This window comes from Macrobrachium rosenbergii, chromosome 48 (genome assembly GCF_040412425.1).
Source record: "Macrobrachium rosenbergii isolate ZJJX-2024 chromosome 48, ASM4041242v1, whole genome shotgun sequence".
Classification (NCBI taxonomy): Eukaryota; Metazoa; Arthropoda; class Malacostraca; order Decapoda; family Palaemonidae; genus Macrobrachium; species Macrobrachium rosenbergii.
Window position 1 is genome coordinate 20,936,464 of NC_089788.1, and position 14,367 is coordinate 20,950,830.

Here is a 14,367-nt window from a genome sequence, read left to right on the forward strand (position 1 = left end):
ATAGGACGGGGTCAAGAATATCCAATCTGGAATTCTCTAATATTAGAACTCATGCATCCAAATGCAAAATTACAGTTGAGAAGAAACATTTTTCAATAATAGGCACTGCTAAACAAACTGCCTACTTAACGACCCTTGAGTCATTATTTATCAAACACTTTCAAACACCTCTCTCCAGGCTTAAACTCTGTTTTTTCGTCTCCTCTCTCTCTCTCTCTCTGGTCTAAGTGTTTGGACGTGTTCGAACTGATGTGGTCACTTAGCTCTTACCCTTCCTCGAATAGGTAGCCTTCTTCATATGCTCATGTTTTATTTTTAAAGTTTTAAATGATAGACTTAATTTTAGCTGATTCTTGTGATAATTTGTGACTTTATCTTGTAATTTATTTATTTATAAAAACTCTAATCTGCAGACTGATGATGTGTTGAAGCAACACGAAACGATTCGTATCGTAATAAAGCATGTTTCTTATACTGTCGTCTTCCTGGGACTCCTCAATGTGTTGTTGATGATCTTCCTGATGTTTGTTTTTATAGTATATAATATATATATATATATATATATATATATATATATATATATATATATATATATATATATATATATATTATATATATATATATATATATATATATATATATATATATATATATATATATATATATATATATATATATATATATATATATTTCAGAAAATATAATGCTTTTTAAAGGACATATACTTTCATAGCTTCAATGCTTTAAGATGTGATGGAAGAATTTATGAGTCAGATGAAACTAGGTCGAGAGACACTTTGTGTTCAGCAAATAGTTTGATTCAGCAATGTTGCATCAGGTGATCTTCCGAAGTGTTATGTATTTCGTATACGTGCGTTAATTTGATCTAGATTATGCAAAATCTGCCCTAAAAGTGAGTTTGATCGTTCATTAACGTGATAGAACTGCAGTTGTCTAGACGTAGCTTTGGAGAGGATCCAGGCTTTGAATCGGCAGATAAGGTAGAGTTTGAAATCTCTGTTTTTATAGGAAATTGAACTTGTGATTTTTACCATGATTTTCTAATCATTATGAACTTTTGAACTGGTGTGGGAGATTTAATATGAATATTCATACCTCTTTTATATTATTGTTTTGTCATGTTACGTTTGCCATATCTTGGCTATATTTTACACTTTCCATTATTGTGTTTTGCATTTCATATATTTTTGGGAGTCTTCTATCATGTTTAATTCTTCCGACAGATGTCTTGTCGGACAGAGGATAGTGATCTGTTTCAAACATGTGGTAGACTGTTTTTTGAACTAGTTATTGATTTGGGAGTATTAGTTTGGATATTTTCACAGAATTAGCCATAGTGAACTTCTTTAATCAGAAGTGTTTTGCAGTTTAGAGTTTAGTTATCAACTCGATAACGTCATTTATTATGCATTTTAATCTTTGCTTTGTTTTATTCATTTCTTGTTGTTATTTGAATAATAAACCAAGAAACTATTGGCTTTAAATAGTCCATTTAATTTTTAGAATCAGTGAGATTTCACACCAAGAAATACCTAATAATCTTTGCCCCTGAATAAAGATCGAGCAGTGTTAATTCTGTTTTTGTTACATAACATATATATGAATCTTCATATACTGTGGTGTGAAGTAAAAGACACACACACACACACATCATATATTAATTTTATGGTTGATTTTAAAATATATATATATATATATATATATATATATATATATATATATATATTCAGCCGTTAGTTATCGATTTGTGTTTTCTGGGAATCAACTACCAACTTATTTATTATCACAGAATTCTGACGATGGAAACGTAGTGTAGGACAGTAGAACAAGGGCGGCATATTTTTATAATCAGTTGTGTTTTCTCACACCAAGAAATACCTAATAATCTTTGCCCCACATGAGAAGGGTTTTCTAACACATATGACTCGAAAACTTGACACGTTTTACATTCGTGGTTGATTTTAAAAACATTGATTCAGCCGTTAGTTATCGATTTGTGTTTTCTGGGGGAATCCCGTGTTCTACGATGGGAGGGGGATCGTGTTGTGTTTTGGATGGTGAACACCCGGGCCCCGGAGGGAATTAGAATATATATATATATATATATATATATATATATATATATATATATAATTAAACACCGATACTCGTTACCACTTAATGACATATTAAAACTCAAGGACTTTTCATCCAACTGCAGGGACGCCGTTAACGTTCAACGGAACTTCCTGGCTAGACCCCTTCCATTCTCGAAATGATTACAGCATTTTCATGACCGAGCCATAAAGGCTTCCGTATCCTTTTATGTTTCAAATGACATTATCTAAACGTTAAAAAGAAAATGAAAATATCTTCATATTCTCCTGACGCGATGGATATCGAAGTCTTGGGAACGATTATAACTGCCTTCACTAGGACTAAAAAAAACCTGGTACTAATTAAAAGTCTGGCAAGTATCAAGAGCACTTTGGAGAGACGTTAATTGAGGTAATGAATATAATAGACTCCTCTAAGTCAAGGTTTGCACAAAGTTGAATGAAAGCTTATATCTAGACTATAAAAGGACGTAATAGATTTATAAGCGGAACATTAAGAGATTTATTAAAGGTTATGATGAGATTTAACAACTCTAAAGTGGATTAGTTTTGTGGACGATAAACTTGCAGCTACAGTTATTACACATGTTAAGGCACCTAAGCATACTGAAGTATATAAAATAACTGCCATAAATAAGTGGAATGAAATATCGTGGGTGAATATTATGTAATTCGAGTTCTTTGTATTACCCTTGTGTTTGTAAGTCATGTTTTTTTTTTTATTAAGGATTCCTTTTTTGAGGATTCGGTAAAGGTGGGGGGGGGAGTGGGTTCCGAATGACATGGCTTTGTTCTTACTCATCATTAAGCAGTCAAATCTGCTTCAATACCCTCCTGCGTAACTTGTTTGGCTAGACCGGGTCGCCTGAATTGATCAAAAGTAGGAAAGTGTTATCATCTGTTCTATTCTGTAAATCAGGAGGCATAAGAAGAGGCGACGAAGAATCCACTTTCGTTAAATGTTAATGTTCTCGTAAACCAGTTTCCGTTTATACACTGAATTTTGGTTTTCTGAAAGGCTTCTCGTATTGTAATCTCCAGTCACTGAAAGGTTTGAAAACCAAGATAAAGTTAGACCATTATTTTCACTTGTGGAATAACGCTATGCGTACGTTGCAATTTACCCTTCCCTCTCCTTTAAATTTCAGGGAAACAATTACACTTAAGTGGTTATTTCATCTAAGAAACGTAGATTATTGATCAGATAAATGGATTATTTCCGCATTATAGCTTGAAATACGTAGAAATTCGGCGATGATTAACTTTTACCATCCACCCCACACGTAGTAATCGATTGCCTTCAACTTCCAGAGAACTTTCGTGGACGAATGATTTGATACCTCAAGTATTATTCTGATCGATATAAATGTTAACATCCGGGCAAGGCCTGTTGATGTCAAGGTAGTAACAGAGAGTGCATTATTTCTTTTATTTAAGCATGAGAACTTGAAGAATACACATGCACTACATTTTTTTATTTTTGTTCCGGAAACAAAGTTGGTTTCTTAGGAATAACTTTTCTTCCATGGAAAATGTTTTATCGGCAAAGCAATAAAAAAAAAAAATTAGTAGTAGAGTAATCATTTAGCACAAATTTGGCATAAAGACGCAGATTTTTCTTTATGGACAAATCAGTAGAACTTCCAGCGTCCATCGAGATTCAAATTGTTTTTTTTTTATTGAAATTATCCTTTCAGGGATAGAATGACAAGAAATATACTTTGACAAGTGTCCACTAATAATAAATTCTAGACGTATAATCCCTGAAACATATGTGTGTTTTTTATCTCTTGCGCATAACAACGATCACATACACTTCCTCATATGATGTTATCACCAGGAAGGGTAACTGCTTCCCGATACGACGGCTTTCCTGGATAGATCTTCAAAGAAGAAGATACCTCAGGATTCAGGCAGTTTTCCTTCAAAACCTCGTTGTATTGCGGTGGATTATCGTTCACTTTATTTTCAGTTTCCTGGAAAAGAAGGAAATGAAAATTAGATATTTTAGAAATTTATTTAATAGTAAGAATAAATAATTTTTAGAAATTTCTTCAACAGTAAGAGTAAATATTTTCTAAGTCCTAAAGCAGTATGTACTGCTGAGTTGTTGTACGTTATCTGACTCACGACAGAAGTCACTGGAAAGGGAATGTGTCATATGTCAGTGTTTGCAAGTGGATTTTACGTAAAGTAAAAGACTGCATCCACACACATACACACACACACACACACACATATATATATATATATATATATATATATATATATATATATATATATATATATATATATATATATATATATATATATATATATATATATATATATATATATATATATATATATATATATATATATATATATATATATATATATATATATATATATATATATATATATATATATTGTAATCATCACAGTGCCCTCATAACTTCTCGGTTTCTTCACGATTTGGATTACGCTTGTCGCTACGAAACCTCAGACCAAATGGAGTCATAGGAAACAATTCTGACGCCCGAGCGAGATTCGAACGCTCATCCGGAATATCCGAACGAGGTAACGATATCAACCTGCCCACGAAGAAAGGTATGGATCCTTCCTGCTCGGACATGCATATAATCTGTCGAATTCAGATACGCGTACTAGAACTGCATATGCGTGCGTATATTTTTGACAGCGTATCTTTCTTTCTTTCCCTAAACATTTAGGCTCGTTTCCCTAAATCAGAGTGGGTCCAGATAGGGAAAAACACAAGGGTTTTTGCCACATTCGTCCTTGAAATTATTATATTATTCATTATCATACGGAAATACTCTCATGAATACAAATTAAGTATATATACATAGCGAAGAAAATTTTCGCTGTTTTTTGTGAGGTCTCTCATCTTCGTAGTCGTCGAAAGGAAACATCTTTTGCGCTTCTTAAAAATGCTTTTCTTAATCTAAACATGTCTATCCTTAAAGAGATGAATTTTATCTGTTTTGTGATACAGAATACGAAGAGTTCGAGAAGGGTTAAACAAACAGTAAACAGCTATCATTCTTTCTTTTAATACAACAGTCTGTCTGTCTGACTGTCTAACGAAGCGAAGACTATTAAAGCATCACTTTACCTGGAGTTTGGCCAGATGGCTGTAAGACATGTACTCAGCGACGAAGTGGATCAAAGCAAACAAAATGAGAACACAGGGCGAGTGCAAGAATGGAATGTTCATCCACAGCACCATTCCAAGGGCCAAGAGAGCGGGAGGGATAGCAAGGAAGAGGATGGTCAAAACTGTTTTACTCCGATAGCGCAGCCTTTCTTGTTTCCCCCCAGTGTCACCGGAAACCATCTTCTTCATACTACAGGATAACACGTCAGCAGAAGTTAAACAAGAAATTCCCGACGGCAACACTGGAGAGCCCGAGTGTATCCGCTGGAACTGGGTGCGGAACTGGTTAGGGAAAATCAGCCGCCTGATGTGTTCCCGAAGCCTGCTTTCTCGTGAGTTAATTTATACTGTAAAAACTAGCAGCGTTCGTTGGCGGTTCAACATAGTCACGTGAGAGCTCTACTTTAGTTATTTACTCGTTTTCTTTAAATTAGAAGGCAAAAATACGTCCACACACACGCTTATATATATTATATATACTTACATACATATATACATGTATATACAGTATGTATATATATATATATATATATATATATATATATATATATATATATATATATATATGTATATACAGTATGTACATGTATATATATACATACATATATATATACATATATATACATACATATATATGCATATGCAGGTATATATACATATATATATGCATATACATATATATGTATATATATATATATATATATATATATATATGCACACATTATCTATGATAAGGCTACATAAATCTAAAATTATAGCCTTGAAGCTGACAATCATGACATCTTGATCATGAAGCGTGAAAACAGAGAGTGAATAGCGTAGTGTCCAAATTTCCTGCAGTGGAATCATTCTTTTAAAAATGCAGTAACACCTGAGAACAATCTTCCTCGATACTTTCCCAATGGCAGTACGCCATTCATTACCTCCTACCAGCAGATGACTGTATCTCTATTCATCTAGAACTCTTGAAGGTAAAGGATCTGGTATATAACCCAGAGCGCCATCTAACGCTCTATCTTAATATATGTTTCTCTTGACAAAACTAACGGCTTTAGTCCAGGTGTGTGTGTGTATGTATATATATATATATATATATATATATATATATATATATATATATATATATATATATATATATATATATATATATGTGTGTGTGTGTGTGTGTGTATATGTGTGTGTGTGTGTATATATATATATATATATTTGTGTATGTGTGTGTTTTGTGTGTGCGTATCAGTGAATTATGCAAAAGTAATTATATTTATTTATATATTTTCTAATGATGAAAACATTAACCTAAGTAACAAAAGCAAAGAAGTCATTATCGATGTATGTAGACCTGGACTTTGGGCCAGGTAGCAGTTTGAAGCTGCATGAGTTCTGATTTGTCTTTCAGATCATCAGTAATCGTCATATATAGTTGTGTTTCGATGTCACATTACCCATATCCATATAGCTTTCCGTTATTTTTATTATAAAACTCTTGTCCTCATACTTTCAAAAATTACGATAATGTAAGTTAGGGCCGAGACGGCGGATCCCGACACAAGAGGTTTTTGTTCTGTCACGACTTTCGGACCTACAGTACATAGGCTGCCCTTTTGCTCGCATACCTTAATAGAGACCTCGGGCTAGACGACGGAATGCGAAATGGAGCATGTTCCTTTACAATATCTAATACAGCCAGAAACGAATTGGCATATACTTTACATTCTATTTTATAGAAATGTTCGAGCAGCCTTCCTCACAGTACTGTTGGTGTTATTGTTCGTGTGCCTTTGATAATGTTGCCTTGTCTTTAACCTCATGACGGGCAATAGTTTTGTTAATTACACTTAGCTTTTATTAATATGAATTCTGTCATAAAGTTATCTGCATTTTTATTACATGTTAATTTAATTCCTTTTTCTTCTCGACAATGATTGAATGTGCTCCTCTCTTTGTACTTCTTATCTCAAAGTGCACGACGTCTTACTTTGTTTTCTTAGAAAGGGATGACTGTTGCAAAACATATTGATAACGAAAGACTTTTTCATCAGAAACGCACCATACTTAGCATGATAGCGGATAAAGAATGCATTTTAGTATTCCATGAAAGCATTTGCGTACAAGGTCAAACAATAAACGTGAATAGAGAACTGCTCTATGTAAATTAACCAAAAAAAGGGTACCAGACGTTGCGACTTGGGTATTTGTTTACTACAGTTAATAATAAATAATAAAATCAAGCATCAAATTCTGTCTCCCGGGTATAAATCCAAGTGCATGTGAACTGTTCCCAAAAGGGAAGGGAGAAATTCAACTCTGTATCTGCGAGGGTGAGATGATTTACATACGTAGAACATGGCATATACCAGGACGAACTGCTGAATACTACTCTACATGCAAATATCATTCAGAATGAAAATTGGGCAGTGCTCTGGTAACCTGAGTGATGAAAGTCTGAGTGCATACATAAACACACACACACATACATACACACACACACACACACACACACACACACACACACACATATATATATATATATATATATATATATATATATATATATATATATATATATATATATATATATATATATATATATATATAATGCAGGTAGTTGGTAGTTGCTAATATATACCAGAAGTCTGATTTTCAAGATAAAAGGAAATAAAATTAACATGAGAACTTATTGATTACAATAACAGGACATACAAATATTTGCAAACATTTTTTTAACTAAAAAGACTCAAAATGAAACAAGCCATCAGGATAGGAGAAAGGGACAGAAGGACAGCAAGAGAGCATACCAGACCAGCAGAACTTAAGAGAGGTACAAAGGTGCCGAAAAAGAATGAGTGTTAACTGAGGAACTGCCCGTTTTATAAATAATAAATAATGACTCTAAAATCGTCAACATCTGATGGTTCGGCGCCCTGCCCAGAACTTTAAAATTTTATTGTTGGATATTATACTGTATTTGCATTATTCAGCATGATCTCGCATACTAAAGAATTCTAGTTTGTTTAATTTGGCTCCAGTGTCCCTGATCATTTCCTACCTTCGACAACCACAGTGTCGAACCATATAAGACCCCAGATTACATCTCGGGAAGTGGTTCTTAACCTTTTTATCACCACGCCTCCTCTAAGAGTTGGTCCCTCCCTCCACGGGCCCCATGCATCCATAGGTAAAATTCCCTCCCAGATTTTAAGAATAATGAAAAAAAAAAGAAATGAATTAGTGAGATACTTTTGACACTGCATCTTAGCTATTAGATCTTGAATGTGCTGTTGCATGCCAGGGAGTGCACAGCGTTAAGTCCCCTTCAACATTCGGCCTGTTTCTGTATTTGGTCTTGGGAGCAACGAGCGTGCAAAATGCAGCTTCACAAAGATACCTGGATCCGAACATACTTAGTATCCGAACGAGTCCAACTAGAGTAGTAGACGAAAATAAACTAACGTTATACGGCGATACTTTTGCATTTTTTCTTAAACTTCTGATATTTTTCCATAGGGCCCGCGTCCCACCTGGAAATTGCTAACGCCCCCCTAGGGGGTGCCCCCCAGTTTAAGAACCAGTGAACCAGTGATCTAGGGCGATCCGATTTATATACGACACCTGAGGTCATCCAGGGACTAAATCTACCTTTAAATCTTGAAAAAGAATCCAACTGTAAGAGGATCAGTATGGAATCATATTAATTTTGATGGTAAAGGCATAGTTAGAATAAGACCTAATTTCCTTTATAGAAGGCTAGCCTAGAAGGGCAGTTTAGTAACCTTGGGTTTAGTACTCTTGGGAATAAAAACTTTTAAGAACTTGACTGTGGAGGAAAGAGGCAAGAAAACAATTATCGGTAAAATACTTATATAAAAATTGAATTTCAAGATGAAATGAGTGCCAGTTGGAAGTTATCGAAAATGCACGATGTTAAAGAGTACATATTGAATTTAATTTAAAGTTAAAAAAGCAATGACAATAAAAATTTGTACTAAGGCCAGTGAAACTTTTATTCTAGAAACGGATGTGCCAAAACCAACTCGTTTAGAAATTGCAATATCAATAAAGGCTAATTGGTTATCTTCCTCATATTCAATAGTAAATCTAATATTTGGGTGACCCTGACTAATGAAGTCAGAGAAACTTTCAGTGTCCAAATTTGTTTTAAAAAGGGCGAAGGTATCATCAATGTACCTTCTGTAAAACAACCGCAGGTAACTCAGAGGCCAGTTCTCCAACAAACGGCCCCCGCATGTGGGTCCTAATGAGGAACCCATGTCTGTATCATCAATTTTACTTATGGAGAGTCATTAAAAAGAAGGCAGTATCCTTCACTGACAATTGCGATTTTTTAAAAATAATCCTTATTACAGCCTCTAAAAATAGAGTATGGAAGACGAAATATTCAAAATGAAATACCCTGAATAATCTATATCGAAATTAACCATAAAAAAAGGTCAGAATCCTGACATTGAAACTTTTCATTAAAATACAGATAGCTTCTCAGAGTATATTCGCTTGCTGTCACTGAAGAGAATAAGCCTATAAAATATATGTACCTTGTTTATTAATTTTTGGATTACATAAACATGGGTGTTTCATATAGCATAATATATATATATATATATATATATATATATATATATATATATATATATATATATATATATATATATATATATATATATTATATATATATATAATTTATATATATATATATTACAATTTCCGTGGGATTATATGATTTCTAGAGATTTTTACAGGCCGGCAACGGTAACTTTATTTGGCCTTGGAGTTCTGACTTACATAAAGGGGATTCGTAAAAAACAAAGAAAAAGGGATGATTTTAGGAGCTGAAGGCTCTACTTCATAAGGAAATGTTGTGTAAGCATTTAGGATAAATTAAGGAATCATATTTACAAAAAGAAAAACATTAGAAGGGAAAATGGTTAATTGAACTGTTAAAGGGCTTGCAACGCCTGAAGATCCTCCTACGGGAGTCTTGAATAAGGCAAGGCACAGTCCAAGATGAGTCCACTGCGAATAGGTCCCTCTGCAAGAGAGATTTACACATTACACGCCAGTAAAGGAAAAATATAACAGAGAATATGAATTCTGCACTGAGGGTGCCAAGGACTCAAGGAATAACTGAACCCTTTACACTGGAACACGAAACACTGCAAGAGGCACTGAACAAATGACACATGGATGAGAAAACAATACTGGCACTCTGTAACACTTCAAAAGGCAAACTGTCGTGACTGAAAAAACCTCCACTCGTACTTTACCTTGTTGGGGTTAGCGAGGCTCTGGCGTAGAATGACGTAATACACCTGCGGAAAAAATTCAGTCGTGATAATGTATACTGAGGGAGACTGTATTTGGAATGATTCCTAAACTAACATTAGATTGTCTTAAGAGAACTTGACTCAAGTATAGAGTCTTATATAAATCGCTCCCTTGCCAGAAGAGTGACATGACTCAAAAATTGCTATTTTTCAGGAGAAGCAATTTAAAGTTTAAAACTCCCTATACTCTCTATAGTGTAATAGTAAAATGTCATGTCCTCTAGCGGTTAGTATTACAAAGAAAAATAAGACTTTTTACCACGATATGGAACAACAACAAATGTCGAGTTCTTTTTACCATGAGAATAACTTACGCCGAGAGCGAATTATCTGTCACGAGTTCTTCTACCTCTATCAAGATTCGAATCTGTGCCATTTTTGTCTACCTCTAGGAAAACTGTGGTATTCCAGCTTGCAGTGTGGTTAACAAAATTGCACCCACTTTCATGGCGCATGGCATTCCAAATAACGATGTTTGTGGATTCTAATTCCCTTTGCGTTAAGATTAGGTGGATATATATATATATATATATATATATATATATATATATATATATATATATATATATATATATATATATATATATATATATATATATATATATATATATATATATATATATATATATATATATATATATGTGTGTGTGTGTGTGTGTGTGTGTGTGTGTGTGTGTGTGTTTGGCTAAACGTGGTTAAAGCAGCTATGCAACTATATCGTAATTTCTCTTCTGAGTAAACTGCATAATCAACCACTCCTGCCAATCACCCTGAAAGCTCCCCAATATAAAAAACCATCCCCTTTTTATATCAGGTCTGAAATGAACCAAAGAGAAAAGCCCATAACGAAAAACTCACCCCTCACGAACGAACACATGCATCTCCTCCAAAATTTAAAAAAAGACTCCACTCTCTCTCTCCCCAGAGCGCGCTGCTTTTGACAGATTAAAAGATCACCCGGTCACTTAAGCGTCAACCTTTTGTTTACAAAGACGAGCCTCGAGTGACAGGGCGGTCAAAGATGCTTGTGACAAATGGAATATTCATGGAGCATCTCTGTCTCCCTTTGGGAAGCTGCAGCTTATCGGAAAGAGATCTTGAGACTTTCTGAAATTAATTCACGCTAATAATAAAATTTAGTGGCTGGATGCAAATGTTCCTCAAAAGAGTTACGTTGAAAATTTTGGAAAAATGTAAATCGTATGAACCTTGTGATTTTTAATAATAATTCACCCTTGTGTAGAGAAGAGATGAAGAGCTTCAATAATACAAATGAAAATTTCACGGGAATCAGTGAAATTAGTAAAACCTTTTGTCTAGATCACATAAGACATTATTTTCACTTGTATATATGTTATTTGTTTGAATTAGACATACCGTTGTCACATAATCTGATTTACATCCACACGCTCACGCACCAAATGCATATCCTCGCATTACATATATATATATATATATATATATATATATATATATATATATATATATATATATATATATATATATATATATATATATATATATATATATATACATACATATACATATACAGTATATATATATACAGTATGTATGTCTGTTACACAGTCAAAAGAAATTTCATTGCTTGCCTTTTGCTAAAAAGTCGAGAAATCGCATCTGTTGCTAGACTGATGGTGACCACATCAAAAGTGCTACTGACAATGCACATCTGTACATACACACACTCATTCTCTCGCACATCTGTACATACACACACTCATTCTCTCTCTCTCTCTCTCTCTCTCTCTCTCTCTCTCTCTCTCTCTCTCTCTCTCTCTCTCTCTCTCATGTCTACTGCAAAACAAGCCTTACCAAAATAGTTATTTGACAAAAATCTGATATAACTGGATTGCAAGAAACAGGAGATGAAATAAAATGGAATACTAATGTTCACCAAATGATCAAACATATTACAGTCCATCATATTCAACTAATTATTCTCTTTAACTAGCTTTCCCACAATAGGTCAAAATAAGTCAAAGTCCAATGTTATTTATAAAGTACACACAATGTAAAAATGATCAAAATCAAGTAAGATATGTGTTAAATGAAAAGAACAATCTACAGTTTGGGAAATCTAAAATGTTTCCTACCTCCAAACAGCAATGTTCACAATTCTTAATCAACAGGCCTCAAACCACAGAGTCTTCACCGAAGATTTCTAATAATATTCAGTGTTGATCTTCGAATGACCATTTGTGTGATAACTAATCCCTTCACATCCTGGGACTCCGCCCAAAAGAAACACACCTACGAACTAGTTTACCGTAACTTGTACATTTCCGGCGAACTAACTTACAGTCTTGTTGCGAGGCAGGGACGTGTTATCACATCTCAAGAATACCTGATGTATTTAAGACGTATACAGTTTTACTAATTAGGAAACGTGCCAGACACCAGTTAAACATTTTCTCAAGGTTCTCCCCAATGCCTTTAGCCACACTTACTAATCAAACATCTACTGTGTATTGTAATTCATAAAATACTTATGACCTATGAGATTTTATATTTATATATATATATATATATATATATATATATATATATATATATATATATATATATATATATATATATATATATATATATATATATATATATAAGGAAAAGTTAAGACTTACCTTATTTTACCAATTTGATCAAAGGGTTGAGGGTGGAAGGTCGCCCTGTGAAATGAATAAAGGGTTATGTTACAATGAATTTATTTACACAAGAAATAAAATGAAACTGGAAATGGAGGTCCAGCAGGCAATCAAAATTAAAGAACATGAAAATTACAAGGACGTGAATGGCACGTCTCAAATTGGAAAGCGTGATAAGGCTTGAATTAGTTTCCGTATTTGACTTTATGCACAACTGGAAGAAATGATATCTGGACTTTCTTTGTTTCAGAGATGGCAGTATTCTTTAAGGATCTGATTCACAAGGCGGTGGTTCGACTTAAGCAGAGCATGGAGGACTCCTGGAAGAAAAGGCAGGGTTAGTGATCTTGCACAAATAATTTCTCTCACATGAACCTATGCACTATGGAGGAATTGATCACTTGAGTTACTTAAGTTAATGGGCCCTTAATTAATACGATGGAAGGAATAATTGAGTACTGATCACTAAATTGAGTTGGATTGATCTCAAAGCAAGTCATGGGGGCGATTCACTGGCTGCCTGGTTCATAGGTTGATTTAGCAAGGGAGTTTTGTTTAGGAGAATGAAAATTGAACTTGGAGAAATGGAAAAGAATTTCACAGAGAGAAAGAAGCTGGCTTATTGACTAATTGTGGTCGACGTACCTGGTGCCTGTAGATGTTTGCTCTTAACATGTAAGGGCGCGGCCGATCAACGTGATTACTCGTCACCAGTGGGAGAGGTGGAAGAACGCCCGTCTGTACACATAGCTGGTTTTGCGTTGAGTGCTTGGGTCTGTGAGTCCAGGGCGTGCTCCTTTAGCTTGTTTTCGTTTCAGCATGTAGGCCTCAGTCGATCTGCAAAAAGTCATACAGCCAGCAAAGAGGGTGGAGAAAAATAGGTCTTATTGTTAAGTACTTAGAGGCTAAGTTCCTATCTACCTCAGCCTGGATTCGCCTATAACGCTTCTGGAGGGGTCATTTGTTGGACACGTGATCAGGAGGGGTAAAAAGGGGTTCCATTGTACTCGCTTCCATTCAAGTGCAGAGGAGGAATGCATTCTTGGTTCAAAACAAGTGATGACCCTCCTTTTCCCACCATGTTGTTT

At 34.4% G+C, this 14,367-nt stretch overlaps 1 long non-coding RNA gene across 1 annotated transcript in view; it reads right to left on the bottom strand.

The window, feature by feature from the left end:
* Nucleotides 1–2,168: 2,168 nt before the first annotated feature.
* Nucleotides 2,169–14,367, bottom strand: part of LOC136831707 (uncharacterized) — a 246,272-nt gene continuing 234,073 nt past the window's right edge. The window contains exon 3 of the long non-coding RNA XR_010850954.1: nt 2,169–4,093. This is a non-coding gene — a long non-coding RNA (uncharacterized lncRNA). The remainder of the gene's footprint in view (nt 4,094–14,367) is intronic.